Source organism: Callorhinchus milii, unplaced genomic scaffold (assembly GCF_018977255.1).
Source record: "Callorhinchus milii isolate IMCB2004 unplaced genomic scaffold, IMCB_Cmil_1.0 Scaffold2, whole genome shotgun sequence".
NCBI classification, from domain to species: Eukaryota; Metazoa; Chordata; class Chondrichthyes; order Chimaeriformes; family Callorhinchidae; genus Callorhinchus; species Callorhinchus milii.
Window position 1 is genome coordinate 115,768,061 of NW_024704743.1, and position 14,372 is coordinate 115,782,432.

Consider the following 14,372-nt stretch of genomic DNA (forward strand, 5'->3'; position numbering starts at 1 on the left):
GGGAGACTGACAAACTGAGACAGGTGTGAGGGGGAGGCCAGGGGAGAGAGAAACAGGAGACTGTAACAAACTGAGAACAGAGAGGAGGATCGTAACACAATAATCCAATAATAATCCTTGCATTTGATTTAGCTCTCTAAAATAGAAATGTTACTGTTAAATGTAGTGATTGTGTTTTGTAGAGGTTGTCTGGTCACAGGTTCATAGCGTTAAATTTGGAGTGTTTTTTTAATGTTATTAAAGGTTCAGTCACAAATTACACAGCCACGGCACTTTACAGTATATCTTTTGTAGTGTTTTGGGACACCCTCCCAATGTGAAAGGGACTATTCCAAATGTAAGGATTGTCATTAAAACAGTTTGTTCAAAATCTCTATATCCACAAAGTCTCCGAGCTAGGGTTACTGTGATCACCTGTGAAGCAGCATTCAAGTAATAAGGTGCTGAGCAAATGCAAGGATAATTATATTATTACTATAGTTGGACAGTAAAATACTAAAACCAAATTTATAATTTTCAGCTGGAACAGACTATTCCTGCAGTGCAAAACGGGAGACTTTTTGGTGGGTGAACATGGGCTTGTTCTCAGAGGTGCCATCCTTTGGACGAGATATTAAAGAAAGGAATCTCTCTTGTTCCCTTTGATCGCAAAGCTATGCAGGCTGAAATTCCGCAAGAGACTAGGCTTCTACTAGCTTTTCTTAGCATTTCGCAGTATCCAAAACTTGTTGAATTGTTTAATTTTGAGGCTGTTTTTACTAAATTTCAGACTGAATTTAAGAATTTGCTAAGTTCTGGATACTATAAAATGTGAATAGCTGAAGTCTAGACCCAGGAAAGGTCTAGAGTGAATTTCAGTACAAGTCAGCACTGGGAGAAGATTGGAGGGGCAAAATATAAAATAAAGTTGTTTTAAAAAAAATTGTAAACATGTACAAACATGTACAAGCACATAGATGCAAACACAAATAAACATGGAGCACATACACATTGCAGAATTTGAATGTTTTTTGACCAGTTGGTTTCGCCAGCATTGCTTGTGGGTTTGCAGGTGTCGAGAGTACAAAAGCCTGAGAAAGTTTGCAAATGAAGGGCGTCTTATTTACAAATGAAATGATACATGATGCAAATATGTGGTGCGCCTGGCGGACTATTTCTTTGAATCCATTGATCAGCAGAATAACTAGTATTGGAAATGCCCACCTCAGGGAGGTTTTCGCTGACACAGTGGAAGAGGTTGCGTAACTTCACTAAGTGCAAAACTTGGAAGAGTGTTTATGTGTTCCTAGCACAGATAAAAAGTTCTGGGTGTAGCTGCTGTATGTTATATCAGCCTGTGATAGAGCCTGGCGGCGGTAACAAAGGAAATCCTGTGAATGAGATTAGACTGCTGGATAGTGTTAATTACACAACTCGGGGGCCCACTATTCCATCTAATCTAAACCTATACAATTATTTTACCTTACAAATTTTACCATGTTGCAGAACTGTAGAAAATTCCTCATTTCAGTCTTAATTTGGAAGCTGTTTTTTCTCTAACGGAAACATGTCAAATTAAGACTGAGTTCGGAAGATCCTGCACCATCTTAAATTTTAAGATAAAGTAGTCGTACAGGCGAAAGTTAAATTTCAGATCTTTGATCTTAAGATGTAAAATCGCACAGAACTGTAGAATTCTTCAATTCTGTCTTAATTTGGAAGCTGGTGACTTTAAAGGAAGGAAACCCAACATTTAAATTTGGTGGTTGAAGCAGAATCCCTAATATTCCTTTAAAGGGCATTAGTGAAATATTTGAGCACAAAATATAAATTTTGAGGAAAAGGTGTGGAAGTAAAAGGTGAGCTCTATTATTAGTTTTCCAAGACAAAATTGAGTTATGAGCTCAGACTGGGTAGACTTTTAAGGCCTCTGAATCACTACAATATCATAGCATTTATATTTATAGTACTTTTCAGGTCTCAAACTGCATTCACAGTGCTGGATGGGTACCCAAGCTGGGAGCCGAGGATGGGGTTGGAGAGTGGGCAGGGAATGATGACTAACAGCATGGCCAAGAGGTACATTTTGAGATGTGGCTTGTAAGAAGGGAGGAAGTTGGATGGAGTTCCACAGAGCGAGGGCAGAATGGCTGTCGATGGTGGGGATTTCAGCAACAAACCCACATGTTTCCTGAAGTTGTTCCACATAATTGGGGTGCTTTTTTTCTCACGCTGAAAGTTTTCCTGCGAGAATCTCGCACCTGCATTGTTCACGCAATGCTTTCAGGGTTGGTTGGTGCGCTGAGGAGTCCTGTAGCTCAGTAGTTAGAGCACTTGCCTCATAAGGGAGACCTGGGTTCGATTCCTGGCAAGGCAAAACGTTGGGCAAGTTTCCTTACTTCGCACACCTCTGTTTACCTAGCAATAAGTAGGAACCTGGTTGTTAATCGATTGGTGGATCCGGCGGTAATGATTCCTTGAAAATTTTTTTTTAAAAAACATTGGTCACTCAGTCCATGACTGTTTGTGGGACATTGCTGTGTGCAATTGGCTGCTGTGTTTTAATCATAAAAATATACAGTCAATTCACTTTACAGTATATTCTGTGCAGTGCTTTGAGACGTCTCGAAGATGTGATAATGCGCTATATCAAATGCAAGGATTATTATTATTATTTGAGCTATTGCATAATATGGCAGCGCTGCCTTTGTGAGATTGGCTGAAGTATTCAGCAGATCCTGGAGGCACCGTGTGTAGAATGTCTGGCTGACCCTTTATTGAGGACCTCCTTTACAAATTACATTTTTGTATAGCGCCGTTCACGTCAGGATGACGTCCTAAAGCGCTGGACAGTCAGGGTCCACACCCGAGCTGGTGGTTGGGATGAGGATGGGTGGAGGGCGGGGAGGGTAAAGGTAGGAGGGTGACCGAAGGCACGGTCGAAAAGGAGGGTCTTGAGATGGGTCTTGAAGGAGGCTTTGGCTGTGATGGTAATACTTCAAAATAATCCTTGCGTTCGATAGCCAGGCTCCTCTAGCTCCCAATCACTGAACAGATCAACTTCAGATCCTCATACTTGTGTTCAAATCCCTTCACTCTCTGGCACCTTCCTACATCTCCGACCTCTTCACTTCCCAATCCACCACCCGGCACCTCCACTTGATTGGCACTGGATTCCTGCTTGTCCCTCACACCCTCTGCCCCACCATCGGAGGTCGCGCTTTCAGCCACTATGCCCCGAAACTCTAGAACACTCTCCCTCAATCCCTCCGCATTGTCCCCTCTCTCCGCTTTTTCAAGTCCCGCCTGAAAACCTTTCTCTTCAACCAGGCATACAGCCACATCCCCCCCGGCTTGCAGTCAGGTTCCGCCACCATTAAGCGTTCCAAGACTCTACCCTGTGTGGAGGGCACTATGTAAGTGCAAGTTGTTGTTGTTGTTGATGCTTGTTCTCCACTTCCTTGGTTCCACTGTTGGTGGCCAAACTCGAGCCACTACACTCCCACACGTTGGAGCTCTCTCCCAAAATCCCTTCACTTTGTACCTCTCTCCTTGCTTTCAAAGCTCTTTTAAAAACCTTGGGTCAGGAACATTAAACATTCCCTTTTTACCATCCTGCTTGCTGATTCCCTTTGTCAAGTGGTTCGAGCAGTTTTACCTGCATGAAAGGCACTTTGAATGTTAAATGTTTATCTTGTCATTTTGGTGGCATCAAAAAATATATAGGCAACTCATTGTACAGTACATTCTGCGAAGCACTTTGAGAAGACTCGAAGACGCGATAATGCGCTGTATCAAATGCAGATATTATTTTTATCAAGGGTCTGTGCGCCATTTAAAGATGCGAGTTCAGGGGGTTTGCTCCCACCATGTTCATTTCTCCACACCGGATAAGAGTAGAAGGCATTGCATTACCCCTTTCACTGGAATGATAAGATGCACAGTTACTGGGGTACTGAAAATGATCAGTTGCTTTATTGCCAATTTCTTTACTGGATCACTTTCATCCTGTTTAGATAGCAAGTGGGTAACTGCAGGAAAGTGAGCAGTTGGCTCCGCTCTGGACTCTGCAGTGGGGATTTTAGGTTTTATTAGATTTGAGTTTGGACTCCGAGAATTCTGGCTTCTTGGCCTTTTGACCTGAGGGGTGGAGCTAGAAGCAGCTGTCTCTTTTTACTGTCATTGTAAAAGTCAAATGCGCTGCTGGTTTGCGGAGACCGTCCATTCAGTGGAGAGTGCAGTTTGATGCTGAGAGACGGTGGGACCAGGGGCTCAGACACAAACCGTCCCCCAAAAACGAATGGAAAGGGCCAAAGAGGAATCCCTCGGAGCTCGGACTGGTCCAGGAGGCTACTGGTAAGGAGACTGGATCCCTGACCAGGGAATATCGGCAAAGATTCTACATATTGTAGATTCCGATTGTCAGAAAGAGTCTTTTTGGATTTGTGTGTGTGTGTGCGTATGCATACATGCTTGTATGTGAACATGTATGGATACGCGTCAATGCATTTGTGAGTCTGGATGTGTATATAACGTATTGAGTTTGTGTTTACGCAAACAGGTGTGCGTGTGCATTTATGTGAATCCACACTTGTATGGAAACATGTGCACATGTGTGTGTTCATGAGTATATGTGGCCAGGTGTGCATGGGTTTCCATGTGAGTGTGGGTAGGTGAACACGTGTGTGGTGTGTGTTTGTGTGTGTATCTTCACGTGTGCGCATGTGTGCATGTCCTGTCCCATTAATCATAATATAATAGCAATCCTTGCATTTGATATAGCGACTTATCACATCTTTGAGATGTCTCAAAGCACTTCACAGAATATACTGTAAAGTGAATTGACTGAGTATTTTCTGGGCGAAACGCGGCAGCCAATATGCACACAGCAGGGTCCCACAAACAGTCATAGATTGAGTATCCAAATTATTATTTTAAAAAAATAATTTGAACAAATATTTACCCCTGGAAAAGTGATCCGCCAATCGACTAACAACCGGGTTCCTACTTGCTGCGAGATAAACAGAGGTGTGTGGAGTAAGGAAACTTGCCTAAGATTTCATCCTGCCCAGGAATCGAACCCAGGTCCTCTAACCACGAAACTGGAGGTCTCCACCTACAAAAACTCCATTGTTCCAGTTCTACTGAACATACTGGTGGGGTGGGGGGGCGGGGTGGTGGGAGAGGAAGCACGGACATTACAGCTGAGTTTGATTCTGATGTCTGCACCGAGTGGGAATCTCTGGATAGAGATTAGGAGTGAGGATTCTGGTTACTGCTCTGGATGAGATTAGCTAAATCAATACAGACCGGGATTGGAGTCTTGTGATCTTCTGGTCAGCAGGGCACAGTGCTACAACAGGCGGTGGGGTGGGGGCGGTGCAAAAGCTTAAAAGCACCAACTCAGAAACTTCAAGAACACAACGTATGCAGAAAATAATAATAATAATCCTTGCATTTGATGTTGCGCCGTATCACATCATTGAGACATCTCAAAAAGCTCCACTGGATTTTAACTGTCAAAAATAGTGAATGTGTATTATAAGTCAACACAGCAGTCAATTTGTGCGCAGCAGTGTCTCACAAAGTGTCAGAGGTTGAACTGTCTGCCTGTTTAGGGGGATGTTAAAAGTATCTTATCAAGGTGAATTGTCTTAAAGTACTTAGCGAGCAAATATTGCACTGATAAGACATTTTCTCCAGCAGAGTAAAATATGAGATAAATCGAGAAATTATTGGCAGGTGTCAAGCTTGGGTCTTGATACTTGAGTTGCCGCTTTCACCTACAAATACGCACTCACTGCACTTGACACAAAACTCTTTGGGGCATTCAGGCATTCTTGATGTGATAAGGCAAGGATTATTTTATTATCATTAAAAACTTGTCACTTTTCTTCTTTTTTTAAACAATTAGGAATTTTGTAGGAAAAAAACACATTTCAATTTCCGTACAGCAAAGTCCCACAAAAGGTTATGCGGAGCCTGATCAATTATTCCCCCTTCTCTTTTTGAATGATCTTGAAGGATCTTTAAAGTTCACACGGAACCTCGGTTCATCTTCTCACTCAAAGCATAACACCTACAATAAATAACACAGCACTCCCTCAGCATTGCATTAGAGTGTCACACTGAGCTCGTAAGATCAATCGTATCAAATGTAATTGGAGATAAATACCATTGACTGGTTCTATATCGGGAATAAATAGCACACTGCTGAAATAGCCCATGGATCTGGAGAATGGGTTCGATATCAAATTCCTTGTCGGAAATCCAAACTGTTGGTGTTGCTATAATTAGCAAAAGCCCCCAGGGTGTGAAGATTGCCCACAGGATCCTTTGGTTCCATTATCCACAATCCAGTGTTTCAAGGCTACACAGCATCAATGAGGAACATCGTATACTTTGAAAAGACTATGCTTTTATTACCATAATGGGAGGAAAGGGAAAAATGTCACATGGTGATATTATCACCATGATAATTATCTAATTGACCCAAAGATGTAGTCAATTGATTGAGAGATATGAAGCGTACAGAGTAAATGGGGCATTGGGGTAATGTTCCCTGCTAGGACACCACCAGTGGCATGACAGTCTGCAAGAACCCAACTCGCAAGAAGTGATCTGAAGTGAACTAATTTCTTGCCAGTACAGCAGAACCACAGAAATGTACATCACAGATGGAGGCCATTTGGCTTATCATGCCTATACTTTATTTTTAATGAGTGAGGTTAGTCCTGCTCACTCATTAACTGAATTAAACCAAAATGTTCCACTTTGGGAATGGGCTTATCCACACCAGATAAACTCTAATCCCCCAAACTCTTCTAGGCCACAAATTATCAAAAGGACAATGCAAACCTGAACCATGTTTCCACTACCACTTGAGCAAGTCAGGTGCCAAAGGATTGCCTCTCCGGCAGGGCAGGCCCGGCCTGAGCCGAGTGACCAAGTGCTCAAGTGCATTCCGAGTTCAGCTCTCTGTTTAGACTCATTCACTTGTTTTCCCTGTGGAATTGGTGTGATGTTTTCCTGGCAAGTGTTTTTTTTCACGCCCCCTCTCAAGCCTTAAGCGTTTAACTTTGCAAATGGTCAGATGGATGTTAGTGGGTTTGAACAACAATGATTTGTACTTATATAGATAGCCCGCTCATGTGGGGAAAATATCTCAAAGCTCTTTACAAGGACTTAATAGGAGCCCGTGCTGAGAGGAGACAGGAGGAATGGGGGGAAGTGGCCAAAAGTGCCATCAAAGAGGTAGGTTCTTAGATGGGTTTTGAAAGCCAAGAGGGAAAGGGCGAGGCTGAGGGATTTCGGAAGAGTTCCAGAGGGAGGAGACAAAGTGGCTTAAAGCTCATCTGACGATTGTTGGGTGGAGTGCATGAAGCACGCCAGAGTTAGTGGAATGAAGGGGGTGGTTGTGGAATAGGGATGCAGGAGGTTGCTGAGTTAGGGTGGAGCAAGACAATGGAGGCATTTAAAGATAAGGACAAGGATCTTAAAGCTGACCCACTGGGGTTTAGGGGGCCAGTAGAGCTAGGCGAGAATTAGTGATGGGCTCGTAGAACTATTATGGGAGAGGATGCTGGCTGAGAAGTTCTGGAGTTTGTGCAGGCTGGCAAACAAGGCTTGAAAAATTGAGTCTGGAGATGACAAAGGCATGGATAAGGTTTCAGCTGTGCGGGTGATGAGGCAGGGTGGGAAAAGAAGGCAATTCAGTGGAGACGAAAGAAAGCAGACGAGGTCAGAACTCAGATCAAAGATTTGAAGGAGAATTGAGGGTGGAACAAAATGCGTAAGTTCTGTACAGGCTCACAGAGTTGGAGTGAGCCTAAGGGAATGTTCATGTGGTCGGTGCCTGTGGTGATGTGGTGCTGCTCGCACAGGCATCTGTAGTGTATCCTGACCTGTGCAAGTCACTGAGAGGTTAAACACCTCTCACTCTGTGAAGTGGTGAACGGCAAAACCCTGAAAATTAACACCCATGAAGACCTTTTGATCGCAGCCCTGTAAATCTGTTCCATTTCCTTGCTGGTAAGTGGAATCTGCAGTCCACATATAACCATCCCCCTCCCCTCCGCCACTCCTCCCTCTGGGCTTTCTGTGGAGGGAAGATGAATGAAGAACCACAATCTATTTAGGCTTCAATGAAAACCATTTACGGAATGAAATCCTTGTAGCCTTATTTTATAAAGAGGGAAGTGGGAAGAGCTAAGAGGCTGCCCCAACTTTCAGGCACTCTTTAGTGTAATTAAACCTGGAGATAGAGAGAATGCAGCTGCTGCAAACTAACATGGTTATCCTGATGAGATAGGGTCGGTCTCCATTTAATTTGGTTCTGTGCCTCGATGAAGAACAAAGAATGTACACATCGTACCTACAAAGAGAGGCAGTGTGTCTGATGAAGTGCTCTTGTGTTGAGGAAACGAGTTAGTAAAGCCCATGGGAGCTCAACAACTGAATCTGGTTGATTGAAGCCCGGATCCATGAAGGCATGAAGCATACAGCATATATCTCTATCTATGTGTGTGCGTATGTATATGTATATAATATATATATAAAAGCAGCTCAGCCACTGAATGAAATGGGAGAGAATCCAGGATGGCAATATCTACCAGGTTTCCTCACACTACTTCCAAAGAGGTTTGTGTTTTCTCTTTCCCTAGTTTATTGCTTATATGAACCATTAGGAATAGTGTATTGGAAACAAATGTGTACTAGAAGTATTGAGTTGTGGATGCTGATTGTGTTCATTGCACTGAGATTATAACATTTTATTTGTACTTCATGGTAGTTATTGCCTTTGAGTTTCCCATATTCTCCTTACCTTGATATGTATCTCCTTACCTTGATGTGTACCTCCATGGTTGCACACTACAACTCACCAAGCCAGTAGGAACCTAGATGTCTTGTTCGACCCTCAACTGTCTTTTCTTCCCCACATCAAGCCATGCCCCGCTTTGCCTTCCCTCTAGATCATCGCCCGACTCCGCCACGATCTCACCCCTCAGGCCTCTGAAACTCTTGTTCATGCCTTCATCACCTCCAGGTTTGACGATGCAAATGCTGCTTGTCGGCCTTCCCAACTCCTCCCTCCACAGGCTGCAGATAATCCAGAACTCTGCAGCCCGTCTCCTCTCTCGCACCAAACTCCGTGACCCCATCTCCCCAACTCTCGCCCGACTCCACTGGCTCCCTATCCTTCAGAGGAGCCAGTTCAAGATCCTGGTCCTCACCTACAAAGTCCTCCATAGCCTCGCCCCACCCTACCTCTGCGACCTCCTAAGCCCCTACCAACCCACCCGTTCTCTCCTCTCAGCCGGCTCTGGCCTGCTCCACGTCCCCTGACCCACCTGCCCCACCATTGGCAGGAGAGCCTTCAGCCACTCTGCCCCCAACCTCTGGAATTCCATTCCCCAGTCACTCTGCCTCGCCCCCTCCTTAGCCTCTTTCAAGTCCCGCCTCAAGACCCTCCTTTTCGACCATGCCATCGGCCACCCCCCTTCCCCTCCCCTCCTTTACCCCCCTCAACCCCAGCTCGGGTCTGAAATGCTGTACTCTGTCCAGCGCCTTGGGACGTCCTCCCGACGTGAAAGGCGCTATACAAATGTAATGTTGTTGTTGATGTGATGTTGGGTGATGTAGTGGTGCAAAAAGGTATTAAAATTTGGGCTTTGCCCTAGTTAGCTACCGAAGCTGAGAACTAAGCAACATTTTAATGGTCATTGGATAAGTATTTGAAGAGAAATAATTCTAGAAGGGTTTGGGGAAAGAGGAAGGATTAAGTATGTAACTGGAGGAAGAGATGGGCCAAATCATAATAATAATCCTTGTAATTGATATAATGCCTTATCACGTCTACAAGACATCTCAAAGCGCTTCACAGAATATACTGTAAAGTGAATTGACTGTATATTTTGTGGACGAACCGTGGCAGACAATTGCGCACAGCAGTGTCCCACAAACAGTCATGGATTGAGTGACCAAATTATAGTTTTTTTTAAAGGAATTATTACCTCCGGAAAAGCGATATGCCAATCGACTAACAATCGGATTCCTACTTAGTGCTAGATAAACAGAGGCGTGTGGATTAAGGAAACTTGCCCAACGTTTCGTCCTGCTGGGAATCGAACTAAGGTCTCTCGCTTGTGAGGCGAGTGCTCTAATTACTGAGCTACAGGACTCCATCATCATCTTCTGTGATTGCTATGTTTGTAAAGAAGCTAATTCCACCCACTCACATTAGGGTGGAAAATATAGTATTTCACCAGTGATAACTATTGCATCATGTACCTAATTTTTCAACCCATCGGTTGCAAAGTTTGGAAATGTGACAGTGCAGTAATGTTAAATCCTATACTTAATTACTTGTGTTCCACTGGATGACTGTTCTCATCTTTACTGTGGTTTCACTTCAAGCACCAACTTGCGACTCATTTTAACTTGGTGTTTTGTTGTAAGGATTAGATCAAATGATCCAAAAAAGGGTCGTCTTCATCGTAATCTGTCTTGTGAAAATCGAAATTATAAATGCACAAGATTATTCCAGGCTGGTAATAGGAATCTACATTCATTTAATGTCTTTCACATCACCCGACTGAATGTTATACCATTCAGATTGATGTCAAGCTGTTTGTTTTTACAATTTAAAATTATATTAGTGGTCATTCACTTTTGATAAAGCAATGTATCAAATGTTAGAAGTTGTATTCTTGGCTCTAATTCATGGCAGTGCCATTGGTTTATTTTTAGACTTACCATCGGCGGTTGGGCCTTCAGTTCCTCTGCCCCCATCTTCATCCCATGGCCCCTTTGTCTTGCTCCCTCCCTTACCTCCTTCAAAACAAGTCTCAAGACCCTCCTCTTCGACCGCACATTCAGCCACCCTCTTACCCCTACCCTGCCTGCCCTCCACAACCCCTGATCCCTGCTCGGGTCAAAATCCCAGACTGTCCAGAGCCTCAGGATGTCCTCTCGATGTGAAAGGCGCTATACAAATGTAATTTGTTGCTGTTGTTGTTATTGACACTCCAGTGCTGCGCTGGGAGAGGGGGGGAATTACTGTGTTGTAGGAGGTGGTGTTCTTCAGATTAAATATTGATCTGAAAAATTGTGGGAGTGCTCTTTGACTTTGCTGAGGAGGATAACCAGGTGGCCTGCAGATTTAGTGGAAGAGAATAGTTGTAAGTTTATTTTTGCTGTTTAGAGATGGAAGGAAAAGAGGCAGATAACGCAGCTGAGCTTGGTGCTTTGCTGTGATGTCTGTCTCCTCAGGTGGATGCTATAGATCCCTTGACACTAGTCAAAAAGAGAAGAGATTTTCTTCCAGTGTCCCAGCCAAGGGTTCCCTCAGCAAAATCCCAGCGTTCAGAGGACAGAAATTTCGCTCGATCTCAGCCGGTCAGGCCATTTTGACTTAAAATGTAAGATGGTGAAGAATTGTGGAAACTGTTTAAATTCAGTCCTAAATTTGGCTCTTTGCAAGAAACAATATCTAAATTTAGACAGATTAAACATTTTACACAGTTTCTCCTATGTTTAACTCTTAAGATAACATGTTTTACCGTCTAAGATTGGGTGGAACTTCAGGCTAGAATTTATTCTCTTCCCCCCCACGCACTCCTTTATCGTGGATAACAGTGGCCTGGTAGGATGCAGATTATGTGGTGTAATAACACAAGGAAGCCTTAGAAATTCCCTATGAAACAAATATTTTTGTTTTCAAATTGTAACTGTATTGTAGGATCTGTGCTGCCTCCTTTTAATTTGATTTGTGCTGCATTATATTACTAATAATTTGATATAGCGCCTTATCACGTGGTTAAGATGTCTCAAAGTGCTTCACAGAATATTTTGTGAATTGGATTCACTTGTATATTTTGCGGGCAAAATGCGGCAGCCAGTTGTGCGTAGCAGTGTCCCACAAACATCATGAACTGAGTGATCTAATTTTATTTTTGAAGTGATTATTACCCCAGGAACGTGATCCACCAATCGACTACAACCAGGTTCCTACTTACTGCTAGTTAAACAGGGGCGTGTGGAGTAAGGAAATTTGCATAAGCTTTCACCCCGTCCAGGAATCAAAACTTGCTAAACTGTTGCAGGACTCCATATGTTCAGTGTTGACCTCAGTCATTGTCCTCTTTGAGACAATGACTGAGATCAACAAAGCAATGTGGAAAAAAACTCCAATGCTGTTGTGACAGGAAAGAGCAATGTGACCCCAATTTCTTTCTGTTTTTTAATCTTGATTTATACTTATATTCATCTTGGCGAAATATTTCTCTCAAGCCCTAGTCCTGCTGGACACGTCTAAATATGAAGTCAACCCCCTTTACTTTGTTTTTCACAGTTCATGTCAAATAATCTTCTTACATAAAATTGATCATTCACTTCATGGCTGTTTGTGGGACATTGCTGTGAAAATTGGCTGCTGTGTTCACCCACAAAACACACAGCCAGGGTGCATCCTGTGAAGTGCTTTCCCAAAGTGAAGGGAATGTAAGGATTATTATTAATTTTATTATTACTTATACCCGAGTTTCTGCAAAATGCTCTGCAGGGTGGAAATGCCTGAGAATAGGTTGCAGGTTCAGATCTGGACTCTCCGCGGATGAGGTGCATAGTGACAGCTCCTGACGACAACAATTTGCATTTCTATAGCACCCCTCACACAAGGTAGCACCCCAGGGTAGCATTCAGCTTAAACTGAACCACTGAGTTTTAAAAATATTAATCAGGCGGTTTTAGTCCTGCAAAATGCCTTTGACCACTGAACTGGTGATCTGAAACCTCTGGGTTCAAATCAACAACAACAAATGGCATTTATTCAGCCAATCCCAATGAGTTTGCTCAGCTGTCAACTTTACGTAATCAATAAAATGTATTGCATGCGCTAAAGGGAGGTAAGTAGGGTCTCTGTGGTTGGGAGTCTCTTCAGGGGGAGGTTAGATGTCTCTTGGGGGGAGTTGCGTGCGGGGAGGAAGAGAGGTAAGTGCGATCTCTCGGGGAGTGGAGTCAATATTTATGATTAATAAGGATTTTTGACCCTATTGTGGTGTAAAGTGTGCATCAAATTGCAGGCAATGAAAGGTCTGAAAGGGCCAGACTGGAAGTGTTGATGGTTATTGGTCAGTAGGAAAGATTGTCAATAGCATGATGAATGAAGTGGATTTGAAGGGGGGTGAGAGGTGGGGGGATATAATCTCCCATCTGCTGGTGTAGTGTCTGAAATAGATGCCCAGATAAAACTAAACTCCCAGGCGGTGAAGCTAAATTCTGCCGTCTGCATTCCAAGGGCATGAGATTCAGTTACACCAGGAGTGGGGACAAGTCCAATCCTTTGTAACACAAGAGTAGGAGGGGGCCATTCATCCCATCGAGCCTGTACCACTCCTCCCCCACCCCCCCTTTCTCAGATTATGAGGCGATCTCTAATACCATTTCTTTCCCTTTTCCCCAATGTCTATTAGAAAAGATATTCTGGTGCATGGAAACACCTGACGATGCTTGGAGTTGGGGAATCTCACAGTGGCCTAGAAGAGGATTAATAAACCCATTCAGTATTATGCTTTGTGTCTTTGATGATGTGTAATTATAATTGGAAATCCCATCTGACCAACACTGCACATTGATGAAGTTCTGAGACGCTAACCTGTGTGAAGGGCGCTGTATAAATGCAAGTTGTTGTTGTTGAAGGGAATTTTTATCCAAGAGTGCAACTCCTGATCTGAGTCGGAGTGTAACAGATGGCTAAATTTAGAGTGTAATGGGGTGTAATAGCGGATGGGCATGGAGTATAATGGAACGTAATAGGGATGAAAAAAGTCCTTCAGCCCATTTCATTTGATCACATCTTTCTACACCAATCCTACTATCTTATTACCCGGGATGAAGGGTCTTGTCTATGACAAGGTGTTGGTTGGACGTGAGTTATATTGTATTCCTTAGAGCTGAGGCCATGCGGGGATAATCTGATTGAGTAGTTTAAAATAATGATGGGAATTGATAAATTAGATGCTAGATGACTCTTCCCTTGGGTAGAGGGATCCAAAACAAGGAGACATAATCTTAAAATGAGAGCTAGGAGAGTCAGACTGAGATCAGGAAGCATTTTGTTCAAGTTCTGTTATAGAGGGGGAATCACTAGAAATGTTCAGTCAAGTCTTTAGGGCAGTAGAGGTATTAAGAGTTTAGCAAAATGACACAGCATTGAGATTAAACGATCTTCCCAGATCTAATAAACTGATGGAACAGGTTTGATGGGCTGAATGGCATCCCCCCTATTCCTGAGTTCCTTTGTTCCTATATTCCTAATGTTCTGGGTTTCTCCTGGAAGTCTGAGATAAACAGCTGTTTGGAGCATTCCTGTTGGAAGACAGTTGCTCCAAACA

The 14,372-nt window shown here is 43.3% G+C and overlaps 1 protein-coding gene across 2 annotated transcripts in view; it reads left to right on the forward strand.

Annotated features, from left to right (window-relative positions):
• The window catches only part of LOC103181059 (rho GTPase-activating protein 28), a 65,431-nt gene that overhangs the window by 23,736 nt on the left and 27,323 nt on the right, over nt 1-14,372 (forward strand). The gene's annotated exons all lie outside the window — the stretch shown is intronic.